We start from the raw sequence: 6851 nt of genomic DNA on the forward strand, positions 1-6851 counted from the left end.
CCGCTCGGCATGTGGGACTTGTGGATGAAGCCCTTCATTCGCTTTGCCAGGATTCCAGGGTGGTCAATCTGTTGAAATCAGACCACTACATTTTGGCCACCGTGCTCGATCCTAGGTTTAAAGCCTATGTGGTGTCTCTCTTTCCGGCCGACACAAGCCTGCAGAGGTGCAAAGACCTGCTGGTGAACACACTGTCAGCTGAAGCGGAACGTGACACGTCAACGGCTCCTTCTTCATTTTCTCCCGCAACTGGGGCTGCCAGGAAAAAACTTAGGTATCCTAAGCAACCCGCTGGCGGTGATGCAGGGCAGGCAGGACCAAGTTTGGACATCTGGTCCGGACTGAAGGACCTGGCAACAATTTCTGACATGTCTACTGTCACTGCATATGATACTGTCACCATTGACAGAATGGTGGAGGATTACATCGGTGACAGCATCCAAGTAGGCATGTCAGACAGTCCATACCTGTACTGGCAGGAAAAAGAGGCAATTTGGAGGCCCCTGTACAAACTGGCTCTATTTTACCTGAGTTGCCCCCCCTCCAGTGTGTACTCCGAAAGAGTGTTTAGTGCAGCCGGGAACCTTGTCAGCGAAAGGCGTAGGAGGTTGCTTCCACAGAATGTGGAGAAGATGATGTTCATCAAAATGAATTATCAGCTCTTCCAGGGAGACCAGCCTCCAGAAGGTACAGAGGGACCTGTGGTGGTGGATTCAAGTGGGGACGAGTTAATACTTTGTGAGGATGAGGATGTACACACTGAAGAGGGTGAGGAATCGGTGGATGAGGAGGATGAGGATGACATCTTGCCTCCGTAGAGCCAGTTTGTGCAGGGACACATTAATTGCCAGCTTGTTTTGTGGGGGCCCAAACGAACCAATCATTTCAGCCACAGTTGTGTGGCAGACCCTGGCGCTGAAATGATTGATTTGTTAAAGTGTGCATGTCCTGTTTATACAACATAAGGGTGGGTGGGAGGGCCCAAGGACAATTCCATCTTGCACCTCTTTTTTTCTTTGCATTATGTACAGTTTGGGGCCTAGTTTTTCTAACTGCCATCCTGCCTGCCACTGCAGTGTCACTCCTAGATGGGTCACGTGTTTGTGCCGCCCACTCGTGTCGCTTAGCATAGTCATCCAGCTACCTCGGTGCAACCTTTTGGACATAAAAACACTATTGTGAGGTGTGAGGTGTTCAGAATAGACTGGAAATGAGTGGAAATTAAGGTTATTGAGGTTAATAATAGCATAGGAGCAGAAAAACCTACAAATTCTGTGATTTTAGCTGTTTTTATGCTTTTTTTCAAAAAAATACAGATCCAAAACACAAAACCCAGAACCCAAAACACGGAAGGGTGGTTTTGGCAAAACCAATCCAGATCCAAAACACGAAGAAAGATCCAGATCCAAAACCAAAACACAAAACACGAAAAGTGGCCGGTGCACACCCCTACTTATGACACAGGCGCACGCTTGGCACTACTTTGTTGATGCACGTGCGGCTACTGCGCACACAATTCACAAACACAGAAAATAATTTTTTTTTAGGTTTGGACTGGAGTGTACTTTCGGGGGTTACAGCACCCTTAACGGTCAAGCCAGCCGGCCCTTTACTTATGACACAGGCGCACGCTTGGCACTACTTTGTTGATGCACGTGCGGCTACTGCGCACACAATTCACAAACACAGAAAATAATTTTTTTTTTGGTTTGGACTGGAGTGTACTTTCGGGGGTTACAGCACCCTTAATGGTCAAGCCAGCCGGCCCTTTACTTATGACACAGGCGCACGCTTGGCACTACTTTGTTGATGCACGTGCGGCTACTGCGCACACAATTCACAAACACAGAAAATAATTTTTTTTTTGGTTTGGACTGGAGTGTACTTTCGGGGGTTACAGCACCCTTAACGGTCAAGCCAGCCGGCCCTTTACTTATGACACAGGCGCACGTTTGGCACTACTTTGTTGATGCACGTGCGGCTACTGCGCACACAATTCACAAACACAGAAAATAATTTTTTTTTTGGTTTGGACTGGAGTGTACTTTCGGGGGTTACAGCACCCTTAACGGTCAAGCCAGCCGGCCCTTTACTTATGACACAGGCGCACGCTTGGCACTACTTTGTTGATGCACGTGCGGCTACTGCGCACACAATTCACAAACACAGAAAATAATTTTTTTTTTGGTTTGGACTGGAGTGTACTTTCGGGGGTTACAGCACCCTTAACGGTCAAGCCAGCCGGCCCTTTACTTATGACACAGGCGCACGCTTGGCACTACTTTGTTGATGCACGTGCGGCTACTGCGCACACAATTCACAAACACAGAAAATAATTTTTTTTTGGTTTGGACTGGAGTGTACTTTCGGGGGTTACAGCACCCTTTAACGGTCAAGCCAGCCGGCCCTTTACTTATGACACAGGCGCACGCTTGGCACTACTTTGTTGATGCACGTGCGGCTACTGCGCACACAATTCACAAACACAGAAAATATATTATTTTTTTAGCACTTGGGGGGAGCACCCCTGATGGACAGAGCACCCCCTGGACAACACTACAGCACCCCTTTAGGACTGGGACACTGCACAGGACTTTGGAGTGGACACAGCCCCTATGGAGAACTGACTGCACAACACAGTCCAGCCAGCCCCTATGGACTTTGAAGTAGTGGACACAGCCCCTATTAACAACAGCAGCACAGCACAACACAGCCAGCCCCTATGGACTTTGAAGTAGTGGACAACAGCAGCACTACACTACACTACACTACACAGCACTAACTCCCACCCTCCCTCTTCACTGTCCACAGCCGAGTGAGAAAATGGCGCCGACGCGGGTACCTTATATAGGATCCAAAACCCGCGAGACTCGGAAGGCGGGATGATGACGTTTTGCCTCGATGTCAGATCCGAGTCAGGCGGGAAAAGTCGAGCCTGACTCGGATCGGACTCGGATCGGGGGGGCTCGGGGGGGTTCGGATTTCAGAAATCCGAACCCGCTCACCCCTAGTCTAAAGCCAGATAGTTAATAAATGGTCCCCTAAGTCCATTTGCCATTTCTACCATGTGTCTACCTATAAAACAGGCGATGTGTATAGGGTAGTGGTGTGCACCGACCACTTTTCGTGTTTTGTGTTTTGGTTTTGGATCTTTCTTCGTGTTTTGATGTGGATTGGTTTTGCCAAAACCACCCTTCCGTGTTTTGTGTAGAGATGTGCGCCGACCCTTGTGTTTTGGTTTTGGATCTGGATCTCCCCTGGTTTTGGATCTGAATCTGGTTTTGAATTTTTTTCCTTGGTGTTTTGTTTTCGTGTTTTGGTTTTGGATCTGGATTTTTTTCTTAAAAAACCATAAAAACAGCTAAAATCACATAAAATGGGCCTGTTTTTGTTCCTACAGTATAATTAATCTCAATAAAATTTATTTCCAGTAATTTCCAATGAATTTTGACCACCTCACAATATTATTTGCTTCATCTAGTTAAGGCCAAAAAGTTGCATCCAGCTAGCTGGCTGACTAAGCTAAGTGACACAGTGGGAGGCACAAACATGTGTCAGTTTAGCTTCTAAATTCCAACACCTATACAGTGTGTTATACAGTGTGGGTTGGATATGCCAATAGTGCACTTACTGTGACAGCAGTGTTGGCAGAGCGGGGTTGCTGACGGTGTCCTCAGTACATGGGATGGCAGTGCTGCGGTGCTGGCAGTGTCCTCAGTGAAGGGTACTGGTGATGTCGGCAGTGCAGGGGTGCCAGCAGTGTCTTTAGTGCAGGTTTGCTGGCTGTGTCGGCGGTGCGGGGGTTCCAGCGGTGTCTTTAGTGCAGGTTTGCTGGCTGTGTCGGCAGTGCAGGGGTTCCAGCAGTGTCTTTAGTGCAGGTTTGCTGGCTGTGTCGGCAGTGCGGGGGTGCCAGCGGTGTCTTTAGTGCAGGTTTGCTGGCTGTGTCTGCAGTGCGAGGGTTGCTGGCGGTGTCCTCAGTACATGGAATGGCAGTGCGGGGGTGCCAGCGGTGTCCTCAGTGCAGGTTTGCTGGCTGTGTCAGCAGTGCAGGGTTGTTGTCAATGCACGGTACCGGCGGTGTCCTCAGTGCATGTGTGCTGATAGTGTTGGCAGTGCAGGGGTGCTGGTGGTGTCCTCAGTGTGGGAGTGTCGGCAGTGTGGAGGTCGCTGATGGTGTCCTCAGTATGTGGTCCAGCAGTGCAGGAGTGTCGGCAGCTGTGGTGTCGGCAGCGGGGGATGCTGCCATTGGGGGTGCCGGCGGTGTCGGCAGCGGGGGGTGCCGGCGGTGTCAGGCGGCGGGGGATGGCAGGCGCCATCTTTTTCTCTCTCCAAGTGCATTTTCAATGGGCTTAACGCTGATTGGCTGAGAGCCGTGACGGACGGCTCTCTCAGCCAATCCGCGTTAAGCCCACTCAAACCTAAACCTCGCAACCCGACAGCAGGGTCGCAAGGTTTTGCCTCGGGTGAGGGATCTGGGGCAGACGGGCTCGGATCTCCCCGGATCTCCAAAATTCGGGTTGGTTCGGATCTCTGAGATCCAGACCCGCTCATCTCTAGTTTTTTATGTTTTGTGTTTTGGATCTGTAAAAAAGCATAAAAACAGCTAAAATCACAGATTTTTTTTCCCCCTACACTATAATTAACCTCAATACTATTCATTTCCACTCATTTCCAGTCTATTCTGAACACCTCACAATATTGTTTTAGGCCAAAGGGTTGCACCGAGATAGCTAGATGACTATGCTAAGTGACACAAGTGGGCGGCACAAACACGTGGCCCATCTAGGAGTGATTACTGCAGTGGCAGACAGGATGGCAGTTTGTAAAACTAGGCAACGAAGAGTACATACTGCAAAGAACAAAAAGAGGTGCAAGATGGAATTGTCCTTGGGCCCTCCCCCCCGGAATACATATGTTACACCGCCGGCTGCATGGTTCAAATCCCGGCAGGGCCAGCCCGACGTGGAAGGAAATCCCGATCATGCAAAAGGTAAGTATTTCCTAACCTAATCTACCCCCTAACCCTCCTTTAGGGTGCCTAACCCTAACCTCCCCCCCTGTGCCTAACCCTAATGTTGTTTGCGTGTGATATGTATTACCGCCGGCCACTCAATTCCCGACAAAGAAGGAAATCCTGATCGTCCTAAAGGTAAGTATATACTAACCTAACCCCCCTAACCATAACCCTCCTTAGGGGTGCCTAACCCTAATCCCCCCTCTAAGTGCCTAAACCTAACCCCCCTTCTCCCCGCCATCTAAACCTAAATCCCCCGGGGGGTGCCTAACCCTAAGTTCCCCCCGGGGGTGCCTAACCCTAAACCTCCATCCCCCTAGCCTAAACCTAACCTCCGGGGGGGTGCCTAACCCTAAATCCCCCCCGGAACCCTAAACCTAACCCTCCCAAACGCCGTGGCTGTCCGGCATCATAAACGCATACACTCCCACCCACCCTTATGTTGTATAAACAGGACATGCACACTTTAACAAGCCAATCATTTCAGTGCCAGGGTCTGCCACATGACTGGTTCGTTTGGACCCCCACAAAACAAGCTGGCAATTAATCTGTCCCTGCACAAACTGGTTCTACAGAGACAAGATGTTGTCCTCATCCTCCTCATCCACCGATTCCTCACCCTCTTCAGTGTTGTGTACATCCTCATCCTCACAGAGTATTAATTCGTCCCCACTGGAATCCACCACCACAGGTCCCTCTGTACTTTCTGGAGGCTGGTCTTCCAGGAAGAATTGATAATTCATTTTTATGAACATCATCTTCTCCACATTTTGTGGAAGCAACCTCCTACACCTTTTGCTGACAAGGTTTTCGGCTGCACTAAAAACTCTTTCAGAGTACACACTGGAAGGGGGGCAACTCAGGTAAAATAGAGCCAGTTTGTACAGGAGCCTCCAAATTGCCTCCTTTTTCTACCAGTACATGTACGGACTGTTTGACATGCCTACTTGGATGCTGTCACCGATGTAATCCTCCACCATTCTGTCAATGGTGACAGTATCATATGCAGTGACAGTAGACATGTCAGATATTGTTGGCAGGTCCTTCAGTCCGGACCAGATGTCCAAACTTGGTCCTGCCTGCCCTGCATCACCACCAGCGGGTTGCTTAGGATATGTAAGTTGTTTCCTGGCAGCCCCAGTTGCAGAAGAAAATGAAGAAGGAGCTGTTGCCGTGTCACATTCCGCTTTAGCTGGCAGTGTTTCCACCAGCAGGTCTTTGCACCTCTGCAGGCTTGTGTCCGCCGGAAAGAGAGACACCACGTAGGCTTTAAACCTAGGATAGAGCACGGTGGCCAAAATGTAGTGGTCTGATTTCAACAGATTGACCATCCACAAATCCTGGCAAAGCGAATGAAGGGCTTCATCCACAAGTCCCACATACCGAGCAGAAACGCTCTTAGCTCCTCCTGATGAGGGGAATGACCTGACTCAAGCTGGCAATGTCTGAGCCTTGCACAACACGGAAATCATTATCTACTGCGCTTGAGTCAGGTGCATACCCCCTCCTTTGCCTATGTCATAGATGGATGTATACGCTTGAATGGCCTTTTGCTGCTCCTCCATCCTCTGAAGCATGTAGAGGGTTGAGTTCCACCGCGTCACAACCTCTTGTTTCAGGAGATGGTAGGGCAGGTTCAAGAGGGTTTTCTGGCTCTCCAGTCTTCGTCACGCAGTCGCTGAATGGCAAGAGTGGCCCAAAATTTTTCGGGCCACCCAAAATATCTCCTGCACGCCTCTGTCATTTTTCAGAAAATTCTGCACCACCAACTTTATTGTGTGAGCAAAACATGGGACATGCTGGAATTTGCCCAGATGTAATGGCCGCACAATATTGG

The sequence above is a fragment of the Taudactylus pleione genome, unplaced genomic scaffold, assembly GCF_031769625.1.
Source record: "Taudactylus pleione unplaced genomic scaffold, aTauple2 ptg000005l, whole genome shotgun sequence".
NCBI classification, from domain to species: domain Eukaryota; kingdom Metazoa; phylum Chordata; class Amphibia; order Anura; family Myobatrachidae; genus Taudactylus; species Taudactylus pleione.